The 15,635-nt window shown below is 38.3% G+C and overlaps 2 long non-coding RNA genes across 2 annotated transcripts; both read left to right on the top strand.

Annotated features, from left to right (window-relative positions):
- The first annotated feature begins 1,458 nt into the window (after positions 1-1,458).
- On the top strand, positions 1,459-2,488 carry LOC134199132 (uncharacterized). Its single transcript, XR_009973485.1, has 2 exons — positions 1,459-1,677; positions 2,230-2,488. It is a non-coding gene; the product is annotated as an uncharacterized LOC134199132 (long non-coding RNA).
- A 10,295-nt stretch (positions 2,489-12,783) lies between these two features.
- On the top strand, positions 12,784-14,113 carry LOC134199131 (uncharacterized). Its single transcript, XR_009973484.1, has 2 exons — positions 12,784-13,479; positions 13,760-14,113. It is a non-coding gene; the product is annotated as an uncharacterized LOC134199131 (long non-coding RNA).
- Positions 14,114-15,635: the final 1,522 nt, after the last annotated feature.

Below are 15,635 nucleotides of genomic sequence, written 5' to 3'. Positions count from 1 at the left end.
AATTAATTTAGCGTAGAATAATTTTGTATTTCATTTTGAAACTGCCAATTAATGTATTCTTGTTTCATGATTTATTTCGAAATATACTTCTTTTACTATAACTTTCTTTTAATTCTCCCGAACGCGATTCGCGCTCCGGCTTAGATACGATTTTAGACCATATTATTAGATGCTTAGTGGATATATTTAAAAGTCATCGTGGCCTAAAGGAAAATCGTCCAGTGCATTCGTATCTTGCGATGCACCGGTGTTCGAACCCTGCTGGCTGGTACCAATTTTCCTAATGAAATACGTACTTAGCAAATGTTCGCGATTGACTTCCACGGTGAAGGATAGCATCGTGTAATAAAACGCAATCCCGCAAAATTATAATTTGCATAGTTACGGGGGGTAGGACGTCTTATGAGTCCACACGAGTGGGGAGGGTACCACCACCATGCATATTTCTTGAAGGGTTGGGTTAGCCGTCGTACTGTAAAGACCTTAGAACTCATGTCTTAAGATAGGTGGTGGCATTTACGTCTAGATGTTTATGGGCTCCGGTGACCCCTTAACATCAGGTGGGTCGTGAGCTCGTCCACCCACCTAAGCAATAAAAATATGTGTATATTTAAAAGTTTTTTTAGTTTTCATTACGTCACACATTGGTGACTACGTCATGTTTTAATTACGTAGCTACCTCTTGCTCGCGTCAATAATCCTCAATACTGAGGGTCGAGGTCTATCTGAATAACACTCCAGTGGACTATCGAACGACACCTCAGTTCTATCCTCGTCTATGTGGATGACGTCATCAGTTAAGCCAACCAAAATCCAAAAAGTACCACGGATAAGAAAATCTTTCAACTTCGGTAACTATTCGAGCATTCGTTTGACGCCCAAAACCAATAACATATCCGCAGTCCGAGATTGAAAGCAATCTAGGATAGGTTTTCTATCCATGGATCGATCTTCGATCCGAGTCCCAATAACTAATCTCAACAGCTGCAATCCTTTTTTAACAACGGATAGCCGACGATCCTTTCCCTCTTAACCATTCCGTCTTACGCCGAACTTAATATTCATTATGGTATGTTCATTTATTTGAAGTCCCATTTTTTCTATAATTATTTTTAATTTAGTTAGTTATGAAATTGTTGCTATAATACACCATAATTATCGTCTCAAATGTTATAGCTTTCCCGTTCAGACGTCCATGGACGAATAATTTTTTTAAAGTGTGTAACGTAAGTGGTACTAAGTCACTGAGAAATATCGGAAGATCGATTCCATACAACAAAGCTCCAAGCTTAAATTGAGTGTAAACATCGTCCATCACTGTTTTACGACTGAACGAAATATGTAACTTAACGCTTGGAGCTGAACGCTCAGTTTCATTGGACATTTCACTTAAACGTGACTTAGAAGGCTTTACGACTTAACAGTTAAGCTGAGACAATGTGGTCTGATCACGGAATAGATAAATAAGGTTGGAATGGTAATGTAGGCGGGGCAAGCGTGCCACTGTTATGATAGAACAAACATAACTCGACCGATTCTTTCATTCACCGCGTTTAGTGCGCTTCGGACTACTTGGCGAACAGATCTCCGCTTTATAGTGCCGTGTTGTGCAATTATAACTTGTAAAACAAAAAATCAGACCTCAAGTATAGAGCGAGGAGGTATATCTTTCGATCGGTAAGTCGAAATTACCATTTAATTACAATATTATTTGTCTAAAACATAAAAATATACTGAGCATTATGAAATTCCAAACATTAACAATATTATTGCAGCAAGTTATAAATAGCATACATTGCGCGATGTGTACTCGCCCAATGAACGCAATGACCAAGTCAGCTTCCAATGTACTACATGCATTGCGTTCTCTACACTTCAATCTTTGAAATTTCGGCCTTTGCCCTGATTGGCCGTGCAGTTTGTCGATAGTGAGGTGACCATGTGGTAAAATCATCGACAGAATTCTCGACTATATTTACATTTGACATGGATAATTTTTGCATTATTTTATATTTAATTAATGATACCTAGTATATTCTTAGTGAGACGTATTTTGAGTAAAATAAATATGTATTATTATTATTGAATTATTATCATTGAATTAAAGTGAAGGTATAATATAAAGGGACATGTAGACCTCTAATTTACGGGTATTTACTATATTGTCTAAGACGTATTAAAATCTAAGTAAAATGCTATTTGACTTATGCAGTAAATTAAAAATTTTAGGTTTCCTAAAGAACCTAACGCCAGGGAACAATGGATTGACGTGACAGGTAGAGGAATCTGGAGACAAAGACGAGTACTATTTGCTCTAAACATTTTACTGAAAATGATTTTATCATAAAAAAAATCAGAATACACTTAGTTTTGAAAAATTCATTCGCAATTAATAGCAAGCGCCAACTGCTTAACAAATACGTTTTATTCCAGCGACAGTGACTATTTGTAATTAATAAAAGTAAAATAGTTTTTTTTTCAATATTTATTTCATGTTTCATTTTCTCCATTCATTCATCAGATAATTTATCGATAAAGAATATCGATTTTATCAAGCACTAGCGTGTATGAACATTTTTATTGCCTTTCTGCGTGTGTGAGTGTGTATGCCTACGGGTGTTTTGTGCTAGTTTGCGAACGAATATCTGTCCTGAGATTTATGTGTGGGTGTTTTTGTTGTGTGCGAAATACTTGTAATCACAGTGTGTGTATGTGTAGAAATTAAAATAGTGGGGATGAAGCGGCGACACTGGTTCTAATACAAAATTAGAGCAAAGGACTTTCCAACCTTATTTATCTATTCCGTGGGTCTGATAATGGCGAGTCATTGGAAAGCTTTATTACATTTGAACCGAAAAATATTGAGGGATTCTGTAGATTTTTAATCGCTATATAATTCACGTTCAAGCGGATAAGTCCATAGCACACCAGAATTCGTACGATATTAGTCACTCAATTGAATGAAACTCTCAATTCAATAACGGCCGTCTGGTGTAGTGGTAAGTGACATGGTCACTACACAAGGGGGTCGCGGGTTCGAATCCCGCCAAGAGAAGATATTTGTATGATAAATATAAATGTCTATTCCAGGGTTATGGATGTATATTAAATATATGTTTGCGTATAATAAAAATCTTACATTTATTTCCGTTATCTGGTACCTGTAACACAAGTTCTTTACGAACTTATCACGGGACAAGTTCACGTGGCGTGATTGTTAGTAAATATTTATTATATTTATTTATTTATCTATATATTTAGTATTTAGTAATTGCGTTAGCATAACGTCCATTTTTTTTTATTAATTGTAGTGTAAGGTGTTTTGTTCTTCGTGTAGTAATAATGGTTGGTGGAATTTACGTTTTTAATGTCTTTAGACTCCGATGATCATATAATACCAGGTGACCCGTAAGCTCATCTACCATAAAAGCTGTATAGCCAAAAAGCAAACCTCACTCAACCTTTCAAATGTTAGGCTAGGTTACGTCATAGAACACGATTGATTATTTTTATTGTATGAAGTTCACAAATAAAAAAAAATGCATTACAAAATCGTTACTTCTCACACAATCCGTTCAAAGTAAGATTGGCATCCATCAAAAATCCTATACAACCAATATTTGCGTTCAATTGGAGCCGCGTCACAACCGAACAAATCACTTGTTTTGCATACGCTGCTTTACGCAGGGCCGGATTCGTTCGTAAATAATTTAAATAAGCATTTGATGAATGAAGCCTTGATTATTCTTATGAATAATCAAGACCAATCAAGTGGTTATAACGGCTTCTTCAGGGGTTGAGGCCATTTCGTTCATTACCTTTCGATCGAGAATGGTTTAGGGCTAAGGGGACAGGATGGCCGAACTCGCCAGACTATGTTTATGGGCGTTCTACCAGTAGTTTATTTTTCAGTACCTAATCGTTGGTAGCCTAAGGGGCGATTCCAACTTCGCCCGGACAGGTGAGTGAGCTCACGGGCTCAACCTGAGCGAATCGCTAACACTAGTCTTAAGAAGACCAGTGCTTCGCTGGATTTACTACCGGACCGGAATCTCAACTCGACGAAACCTTTATAAGTTTTTAAATTTATAATAACCTAATAATTGCTTATAGGAAAATTACGGTTCTCTCTTTTAAAAAGTCCGCTGATTGAAATATATTCAATAGTACTGGCACCCATAGATACAGCCCACTGAGTTTCTCGCCGGATCAGTGGGTCGCGATTCCTGTCCGGTAATAGATTCAGGGAAGCACTGCTGCTAGGAATAGTGTTAGCGATTCGCTCAGATTGAGCCGTGAGCTCACCTACTAGTCCGCGCGAAGTTGGAATCGCCCCTTAGACTACCAACGATTAGGTAGGGAAAAATAAACTACTATTAGAACGCGCTTAAACATAGTTTGGCGAGTTCGGCCATCCTGTCCCCCTAGCTCTAAAGTAAAACCATTATCGATCGAAAGGTAGTGAACTAAATGACCTCAACCAAGGAAAAAAGCCGTTATAAGCACTTAATTACACTTAACATCAGGTAAATTCGTAAGTTTCATCACCATTGTATTCAATAACCTATTTCTTAGCGTGGGACAATGGTGATCCATATGAGACACATGTTACTGTTACATGAACAGATATTTTCCAAAGAAGCTTTACATCGCGCCTGGTTGTCGTAGAAAAAAGGGGAGAAAAGCTTCAGAGTCACCGCTAGCTAATGCGCAGGTATACACCTGCAGGGACATGTCTGCTTGAGCATATGCTATGAGGGTATGCTTTCTATTAGTATTTCACTCACACACGTGCTGTGTGGCCACACGTACTTTTACTGGTGGTAGGACCTCTTGTGAGTCCGCACGGGTAGGTACCACCACCCTGCCTATTTCTGCCGTGAAGCAGTAATGCGTTTCGGTTTGAGGGGTGGGGCAGCTGTTGTAACTATGCTTGATACCTTAGAACTTATATCTCAAGGTGGGTGGCGCATTTACGTTGTAGATGTCTATTCTTCTCAGTCGGACACTCTTGTCAGAGTGGTCGTGGTTGCGTTGACGCTGTATGTGCAGTAGGACCTGTTAGGTCGACCATGCTCCCGACAACCGCCCTCCAGGCAATGCACTTCCAGGTCTGGCGGTTCGAAGCGTTACGAGTACATTCGACCATAGTGGACTCAGTTGCCTTCTTTATTAGGTCAGTCCAGCGGGTCGGTGAGCGGCCGCGTAATTTTCTGCCTTCCACCCGGCCCTGGACTACCAGTTTCTCCGTCGAGTGCTCTTTTCTGGAGATGTGACCAAAGAAGTCTATGGGCTCCAGTAAACACTTAACACCGGGTGGGCTGTGAGCTCGTCCACCCATCTAAGCAATAAAAAAAACACGAACTCTTTGAAATAATAAAAAAAATATTTTAGGCATTACTAAAGGTATGCCTTTAATCTTTTATTTTCACTTCAAAAATCTGAGTACGTCCCCATTCCGCACTATTAAATAACACAACCTAAAAATGCACGAAACAAATTCAGCGATATTCAAATGGCTCCGCCAGCCGTGAACTATCCCGATTTGCATATAGACGACGTGACAATCATCGATCAATGATTATTTCAATACGATCGAGGGGGCCGTTGATTATGTTATAATGAAGACTGATATTTTGAACTGTCGTATTTAAATATTTATTTATTAATAGCTGACCCGGCAGACTTCGTAGTGCCTCAATCGATAAATAAAAGACCTAAGCTTTTGTATAAAATGAATTTAAAACAAACAAAAGGAATCCGTCCGACGAAAATTGTTATTTTTATTTAATTGCAAGCATTTTCATATTTATCTACGTTTTAAACCTTCTCTGGACTTCCACAAATCATTCAAGATCAAAATTAGCCAAATCGGTCCAGCCGTTCTCGAGTTTTAGCGAGACTAACGAACAGCAATTCATTTTTATACATAGAGATTTATTCAACTTCATGTACAAAGGTACAATGGCGGACTTAATACCTCAGGCATTCTCTACCAGTCAACCAAAGGTGGAGAGATGGTGGTGGTTAGAGTCCTTTGGTAGGTACATTACTTATTGCGAAAATAACCAAATTGATAATAATATTACATACTTATACTATGTAACATACTCGTATATACATATAAAAAATGTCTATCAATATTTTATTGTTATTCGATTTTTTTTTTTCGTCAGTGAAACAGCATCAATTTATTTTAATTGTAAAAAAATACATCGCTTAATTGTTACCTTAAGTTAACTCTCTCAGAATTTTGCAAGAACGTTCTTACAAATCGTTTAAGCTACTCAAACTTTCTAAGCTACATGCTTTCTAGCATTTTTATATGTATAAAATACTAGCGACCCGCCCTCGCTTCGCTTCGGAAACATTAAAACACACATGAAACCAAAAAAATAAATAAAAAAAAATTTAAAAAAGTAGCCTATGTTCATCAGGGACAATCTTTCCTCTTTATAATATTAGTATAGATTTAAATCTGAATGAATGATGCTGAATGAATGAATCTGAATCACTGATGCTGAATTGTCTAGTAATTCGGCATTACTCAGCTAATCGATTCCGCAGCGATGGTAGATTCCGCGAAGCACTGCTCTTGGCTAGGGCTAGTGTCAACTATTTCTTAGCTAATTCTCAGGCTCGCAGCTGATTCGTAGCTCTAGATAATTCTCAGATTGAGTCCCGTGAGCTCACATGCCCGTACCAGCGTAGTTGGGATAGCCCATAGGGGCTACCAACGATCAGATAGAGGAAAATTGAGCTTTTTCAAGTTTACCGAAGCTGATTTAAAAGCTAAATATAATTAGTGTTAATACAGTAGTAACATAATTAGCGGTAGGCAGCGGCTTGCGGTAGGCAGCGGCTTGGCTCTGCCCCTGGCATTGCTGAAGTCTATGGGCGACGGTAACCACTCACCATCAGGTGGGACGTATGCTCGTCTGTCTGTAAGGGATACGTAATTAAAAAAAAGTATTTTCAAAGCAGAACTTTCACTAATATACATACACAGTCGTAGGATGAGAGAAACCGTCATACGTGATATTCAACTTCATAATAATTCCGTTCATAATAATTCATTAAAATCATACAACCTGTTCGAATTTAAACAACATATAAGATATAACTAATGATATAGCAAACATAACAAAGCCGCATACGTATTTTGTAAACAATAAAACAGTGCGGAGAAAATCCTATTTCACATCACACAACTAATAAAAAAAATCAAAAAAAATATGGAACCGCCATATTTACGCGTCGTAAAAACCACAATAGCGTATTTTATTTGGTCGCATTACCCGACTGCGCGGTGCGGTATGCAAAATTGGTGCAAAATTGAAAAACAAATTTGGACATATTGCTTTTTTGATTCGGTGTTTCGTTTATGTTTGACGGGGACTTATTCTAGGTGACAGAATATTGTGTCACTTTATAGATACATGATGATCCATACAGGCTTCTAAAATTTGCGCTGGCGTCCATCGCAAGCGGTGAAACCTTAAGCCGTTTAAATGGCAATGGAATTTGCTCGTTAGTTGGAGGGCATTAGAAACAGTTCCGTTTAAAAAAATAATAGTGAAGCATTAATATAACTAGGACGAAAAATAATAACTTACGATTACATTCTTAATCCCGGATAATTATAAAATAATAAATAATTAAATATTTACTAACAATCACGCCACGTTAACTGGTCCCGTGATAAGTTCGTAAAGAACTTGTGTTACAGGTACCAGATAACGGAAATAAATTTAATATTTTTTTGTTATACATATACTTAATATACATCCATAACATTGGAAGACATTTATATTTATCATACAAATATCTTCCCTTGGCGGGATTCGAACCCGCGACCCACTTGTGTAGTGACCATGTCACTCACCACTATACCAGACGGCCGTTAAAAGGACGGCAATTACGGTAAAAGGATTTTTTTTAGAAAATATATAGTTAAAATTCAAAAAAAAAATGTTGCAACTGAATAAGGACATGAAGGGGTTGCTTCAAACGCCGACGCACCCCGTTACTTCATCACGTTCGCATTATATGCGGTATGAATGTTTTGTGCTTTTTTTTATCCCCCGCTGTTTTCGACATACCGTCATTTTTGGTCACAGATCATATATCTCATTATAATGCTATTTATAGACTTGTTTATTTTAAAACGCTAATAAGTTTATTTATTCGTGAAGTTCATGAAGTTTCGCGTCTTTTAGCTTGTCCAGATTAAGTATTGTTTAGATATTTTATTTTTATTTTTGAAGTGACGACGTCTTATAATTCGATGGAGCCAGCTGCACGCACGAAAAAACATGACTATTGAGGCGTTCCATTTAAGGCTTGAAGTGCATGCGAGAGCGCGCAACGAGCGACAAAGAAGCAAAATCGGCCTCCGCGTTCGACAACATTCGACATCTGTCTCTCTTCTACTTGAGTGAGCGATGCATCCGCGTGGACAGCTGCTATACAATCATACATTTACATGTTTTCGTCAAGTATGAAGTTCAGTGAAAAGTGAATGTGATGTCAATTGTCCATATAAAATATCTATCAAACAAAATTTAAATTTTCTTTTGAAAAATGGAACCATTCCATCAGTATTTTCTTAGGACGTTGTCACGTTCAACTATCGTCAGTAAACCAACTTTACAGACAACCGATATTTTTTATTGCCCTTGTAGGCAACGATGTCGACAACATTTGATGGAATCTTCCTATTATGGTATCTATAGGCGTGACAAGTTTTAAGGAATACGAATTAAGCATAATCTTCGATTTTTGCAAGTCTTAGACCTATTTTCACTGTGTGATACCGAACGCTAATCAATCAACAAAAACACGATTAAACCGTAAACCGTAAAATAAGTAGATTAAAACTTAAAAGTAGCTTTAATTAAATGTGTATTTTTCACAGGGCTAATATCCCATATTATTACTATAAAACTTGATTGTAGCATCTAACACTGATAGCATACCTAATGACGAAATATGTTGATTACATATATATCGAGGTATCCTAAATTTAAATCGTCCACTATCTCCCACGAGATAATCTAGTGTCGTGTTCAAAGGATGGAGTATATTATAATTATAATGAGATAAAAGTTTCCATTTCGTTTTGTCGTTGTCGTTTCGTTGAGATTAAATTTCGGTAGGCAGCAGGTTGGCTCTGCCCCTGGCATTGCTGACGTCCATGGGCAACGATAACCACTCATCATCAGGTAGGCCGTATGCTCGTCTGCCTACAAGGCCAATAAGTAATATGTCATGTTCCAAGATGGAGCAGTCATGTCCAACTGGTTGTATAATGCACCATAACTATACTGAGACTTTAGAGCTCATATCTCAAGGTGGGTGGTGGCATTTACGCTGTAGATGTCTATGGGCTCCGGTAGCCACTTAACACCAGGTGTGACGTGAGCTCGTCCACCCAACTAAGCAATAAAAAAAAGCCCAACAAAAACTGTATATTTTGCCATGAGACAGTGATGCGGTCTGTTCAATGGGTAGGAGAGTTTGAGACTTTAATCACAAATCTCAAGCGCGCCAAGACGTGTTAACTCGTTATAATGGTGGAATTTAAAATTTAACATTAGATAAGCCTAAATTTCGTTGGCCCATTTCGATCAATAAAAGCAAACCTATCTCTATAAGCAGACGCGCGTCAATGTAAACTAATTAACACATAGCCGCGTCGATAAATTCGTTCCCGTACAACGAAATCAATCATGACATACGTACACACGTCTAATATCACTTAGGCACGCAGCTCGGACCCTAAATGGGAAGCCTTAATAATATTCAGACGCGAACAAAGATTATAGAGACGGGGAATGTTGTAGATATGACGGATGGTGCAAATTTGGACGGTTCAATTTTGGATTTTTGACGTGACAACGTCTTATAATTCGATGGAGCCGGCTGCACGCACGAAAAAACATGACTCATTGAGGCGTTCCATTTAAGGCTTGAAGTGCAAGCGAGAGCGCGGAACGAGCGACAAAGAGACAAAATCAGCCTCCGCGTTCGGCAGCGTTCGACATCTATCTCTCTCCTACTTAAGTGAGCGATGCATCCGCGTGGACAGCATTCGTATCTAGCAATACCAGGTATAAATTTTTCTAATGAAATACGTATAATAACATTCAAACCCGCAAAATTATAACTTGCGTAATTACTGGTGGTAGAACCTCTTGTGAGTCCGCACGGGTAGGTACCACCACTCTGTCTATTTCAGCCGTGAAGCAGTAATGCGTTTCGATTTGAAGGGTGGGGCAGCCGTTGTAATGTAAATGTCTATGGGCTCCAGTAACCACTTAACACCAGGTAGGCTGTGAGCTCGTCCACCTACCTACGCAATAAAAAAATCAAAAGGCCTGTCTCTGAGAGGAGTTAAATGGACGAAGCTGTACGTCATCTCTGTTATGATTAGTCTATGAATTGTAAAATCATCCGTTGATGGTACACGAAATGGAAGCTGGACATCCAATATCAATGCAAATGTACCGTCTCGGCTTGTGGGGTGCCGTGTGCTATTCGCAATGAACATATTGTGTACGCGGCACAGCATTCTGAGGTTCGAATCCGAGAGTTAAAAAATCTTAACAAGTAAAAAAAAACTATAACAAAGCTAACAAAAAGCTATAAGCTAATACATACGTATATTGTAATTAATATTGACGGATATCTACTTCCCAAAATGACGTGACGAATTTTAATCTCGTATAAAGAGCTAATAATAAAGATTTTGAAAATCTTTTGGCCTGAGAAGATCAGCAACAAAGAGCTGTGGAGGATCACTAAGCAGACACCAATGGAGAAGGAGATCCTTACGCGGAAGTGGCATTGGATTGGTCACATTTTGAGAAAGCCCGATACCCACCTATCAAAGAGAGCACTGACCTGGAAAGTGTCTGACAAGAGGAAGAGAGGCTGCCCCAGAACAACCTGGCGTCGCTCGGTGGAGCAGGAGCTAGGGGTCTTGGGCATGACGTGTAAGGAGCTAGAACAGACAGCCCAAGACCGATGTAAATGGAAAAATTTGATTCGAGCCCTACACCCCAGCAGAGGGTAATAGGAAGGAATGATGATGATGATGATGATGATGATAAAGAGCTAATTGAAAAAATGGTCTTTGAATATTAAACTACTTATTGAATAGAAAGTCAAATAGAAAGTAAACTTTGGATGGTCACAAAAAATATGTTGTAGATAAAAAACTTCAAAAATAAAAACTATATATAGAAAATCGAACAAACAATCAATTTCACCTTCTGTTCAGGTTGTTGGAGCCAAGTTATAAAGTTGTTGTATTATTACCAGTATTTGATGCTTATGTCATTTTTCAATTTAATCTCACATGTTAAAACTGAAGGAATTAACGATACATACATACCAAGCTAATAAAAGCTTTTTAAAACACGCGTCACAGGTACATAGCTTAGGTGGAGCCTCATTAATCTCATGTTTTGAAATTTCTAAAAGACTAAAATCTGAAAGACTGATATGGAAGCACATGAGGACCCACCATTATTGTATCCCACGAAAACCACCCCACGATGCAAGGAATGAGTAAGCGTGATTTGTCGGACGACATAATATATTGACACCTTACATACTTACATACTTACATACTTACATACTTACATACTTACACCTTACATATACTGAGACCTTAGAACTATATCTCAAGGTGGTTGGCGCAATGACGTTGTAGATATCTATGGGACCCTGTAACCATTTAATACTAGGTGGGCTGTGAGCTCGTTCACCCACCTAAGCAATAAAAAAATAACACAGCTAGTGATCCACAATAAGCACTTGCTGCGAGGAAGTGGTCACGACCCTCGGCATTGAGGAAACTGAGGCGTGGAGGAGGACATACGTACATATCAGTACCGCGGTAGGCAGCGGCTTGGCTCTGCCTGTGGTATTACTGAAGTCCATGGGCGACGGTAACCACTCACCATCAAGTGGGCCGTATGCTCATCTGCCTACAAGGGCAATAAAAAATAAAATACTCCACAGGTAGCTTAGGTGAAACTGCATTAGCTATGAGTAATACGGGTCATCGCAATGCAGACAGACACGTGCCCGAAAAATTAATAAGACTTTAATTTATAGCACGTGGGAAGATTTTTTTAGTCGAGCTTTTGAATTGATCTTTTTGACTAAAACGAGGGACGCATTGTGGGAAATTATTTTTGAAAATTAAAATTTTGTGTTTTTTTTCAGTGTTTGATTTTAGATGCTACTGTATCGATTTTCAACAATTATAATATTTTTTTTAACATCTACTTGCATAATTTTGATTGTAGTATATCTGGCCTCTCCCTCGCATCTTTAGGCTACACACATCGAGGTTTACCTACCACTTGCTACCAACTTAGACAGACGAGTTCGTAACTATAAATGGTTACCGTCACTGAAGTACATAAAATATACTGCTGCTATGAAATTATGCTGTCTAATTTTCATACATCTATAGTCTAGACAATAATAAGATGTTACACCTCCGATCAGCCTCTTCGGCCAACCTATACCCTGGGCCAGAAAGGTCAAATACCTAGGAGTTACCCTGGATGCATCCATGACATTCCGCCCGCATGTAAAAACAGTCCGCGACCGTGCCGCATTTATTCTCGGCAGACTGTATCCCATGATCTGTAAGCGGAGTAAAATGTCCCTTCGGAACAAGGTGACACTTTACAAAACTTGCATAAGGCCCGTCATGACTTACGCGAGTGTGGTGTTCGCTCACGCGGCTCGCACACCACGGAATAGATAAATAAGGTTGGAATGGTAATGTAGGCGGGGCAAGCGTGCCACAGTTATGATTGTACAAACATAACTCGACCGATTCTTTCATTCACCGCGTTTAGTGCGCTTCGGACTACTTGGGCGAACAGATCTCCGCTTTATAGTGCCGTGTTGTGCAATTATAACTTGTAAAACAAAAAGTCAGACCTCAAGTATAGAGCGAGGAGGTATATCTTTCGATCGGTAAGTCGAAATTACCATTTAATTACAATATTATTTGTCTAAAACATAAAAATATACTGAGCATTATGAAATTCCAAACATTAACAATATTATTGCAGCAAGTTATAAATAGCATACATTGCGCGATGTGTACTCGCCCAATGAACGCAATGACCAAGTCAGCTTCCAATGTACTACATGCATTGCGTTCTCTACACTTCAATCTTTGAAATTTCGGCCTTTGCCCTGATTGGCCGTGGTGCACGGCGCTAGTTTGTCGATAGTGAGGTGACCATGTGGTGAAATAAAATCATCGACAGAATTCTCGACTATATTTACATTTGACATGGATAATTTTTGCATTATTTTATATTTAATTAATGATACCTAGTGTATTCTTAGTGAGACGTATTTTGAGTAAAATAAATATGTATTATTATTATTGAATTATTATCATTGAATTAATGTGAAGGTATAATATAAAGGGACATGTAAGTCGACTATTATCAAAGGCGGCAATCTGACTTTTGGACAATGATTGGTAAATCAGAAAAACGAATTATTGACTTTGTATTCCATTGGCAGTCACAAAACTCTTCGGAACGACATCTTAGATAAATAACAGGTTAACTATTAACCTTTATTTAATGCAGGTTTTGAACCGTATTCTTTGAAGGAGACGATTATATTCAAATAAATCTGTATTGACATATCAATAAAATTTTTTTGTCCAAATGTACAGATTGCCACCTTTGATAATAGACGACTCATGTAGACCTCTCATTTACGGATATTTACTATATTGTCTAAGACGTATTAAAATCTAAGTAAAATGCTATTTGACTTATGCAGTAAATTAAAAATTTTAGGTTTCCTAAAGAACCTAACGCCAAGGAACAATGGATTGACGTGACAGGTAGAGGAAACTGGAGACAAAGACGAGTACTATTTGCTCAAAACATTTTACTTTAAATGATTTTACCATAAAAAAAATCAGAATACACTTAGTTTTGAAAAATTCATTCGCAATTAATAGCAAGCGCCAACTGCTTAACAAATACGTTTTATTCCAGGGACAGTGACTATTTGTAATTAATAAAAGTAAAATAGTTTTCTTTTTCAATATTTATTTCATGTTTCATTTTCTCCATTCATTCATCAGATAATTTATCGATAAAGAATATCGATTTTATCAAGCACTAGCGTGTATGAACATTTTTATTGCCTTTTTGCGTGTGTGAGTGTGTGCCTACGGGAGTTTTGTGCTAGTTTGCGAACGAATATCTGCCCTGAGATTTATGTGTGGGTGTTTTTGTTGTGTGCGAAATACTTGTAATCACAGTATGTGTATCTGTAGAAATTAAAATAGTGGGGATGAAGCGGCGACACTGGTTCTAATACAAAATTAGAGCAAAGGCCTTTCCAACCTTATTTATCTATTCCGTGTCGCACACATATAGACACCCTCCAAACCCTACAATCCCGCTTTTGCAGGTTAGCCGTCGGAGCTCCGTGGTTCGTGAGGAACGTTGACCTACACGACAACCTGGGCCTCGAATCGATACGCGAACACATGAAGTCATCGTCGGAACGTTACTTAGATAAGGCTATGCGTCATGATAATGGTCTTATCGTTGCCGCCGCTGACTACTCCCCGAATCCTTATCACGCAGGAACAAGTCACCGTCGTCGCCCTAGAAACGTCCTTACGGATCCATCAGATCCAATAACTCTTGCATCAGATACCTTCAGCTTGAACACTAGGAGCAGGCTGAGGAACCACGCTAACTGTACGCGTCGAACTCGACAAAGTGGTCAACGTGCAACCTAACCCATGCATCAGCTCGCTGAGTTTCTCGCCGGATCTTCTCAGCGGATCGCGATTCCGATCCGGCAGTAGATTCATTCGCGAAGCAGTTGCTCTTGAGTTAGCAAATCCCACCCCTTCTGGCTGAGCCTTTGCTCGCCCACCTGTCCTGGTGAAACTGGAAAGGCCTCCGGGCCACCAGTAAAGCTTCAATCACAAAAATAATAATAATAATAAGATGCTTAGATACATGAAAGAAGATTTTATCGTCATATCAGTTTTTTAAGTTTTGTTTTAAATTATCTGTGCCATGAATTAAATAAAAAAAGAGCTTTTTGGCGGGAACGCGAGGAGCGAAGTTGTGTCAGTTGTTTTATTTTGTCTATTTAGTGTTTCTTCAGTTTTAAATATGTACTAACGGCGGTTTATTAACTGTTTAGTATCTGTGAAAGTGCACAAATGTGGGAAAATGAAACAAAGCCGCTGGACGTAACTTCTCGGGATCCTTCAAAAAGTCCACCGAAAAAATCTCAGTAAATAACTACCATTTTACCGAGACTATATTTCATCTCGTAGCATCTCATTACATCAAAAAAATATAAAAGATTAGGCTGTATGGTATGATACCTTTGCTTTTCCAGTAGGAAAAATAGAACTACTGCTATGCTCAATTGACGTTGACTACGTTCTTATTTCGTAATACGTTTCAAACATAAATCGAATTTCCCAATAAACATTTTCAAATTTTTAGTCTCGCACATGAAATCGATTAATAAACTTTAAATAAAGAATACTACAAACTCATACCCCTATCTATTACAAAACCTATATCAAACAATGTAAT

This window comes from Bombyx mori, chromosome 7 (assembly GCF_030269925.1).
Source record: "Bombyx mori chromosome 7, ASM3026992v2".
NCBI lineage: Eukaryota > Metazoa > Arthropoda > Insecta > Lepidoptera > Bombycidae > Bombyx > Bombyx mori.
This window is presented reverse-complemented; position numbering and strand designations above follow the sequence as displayed.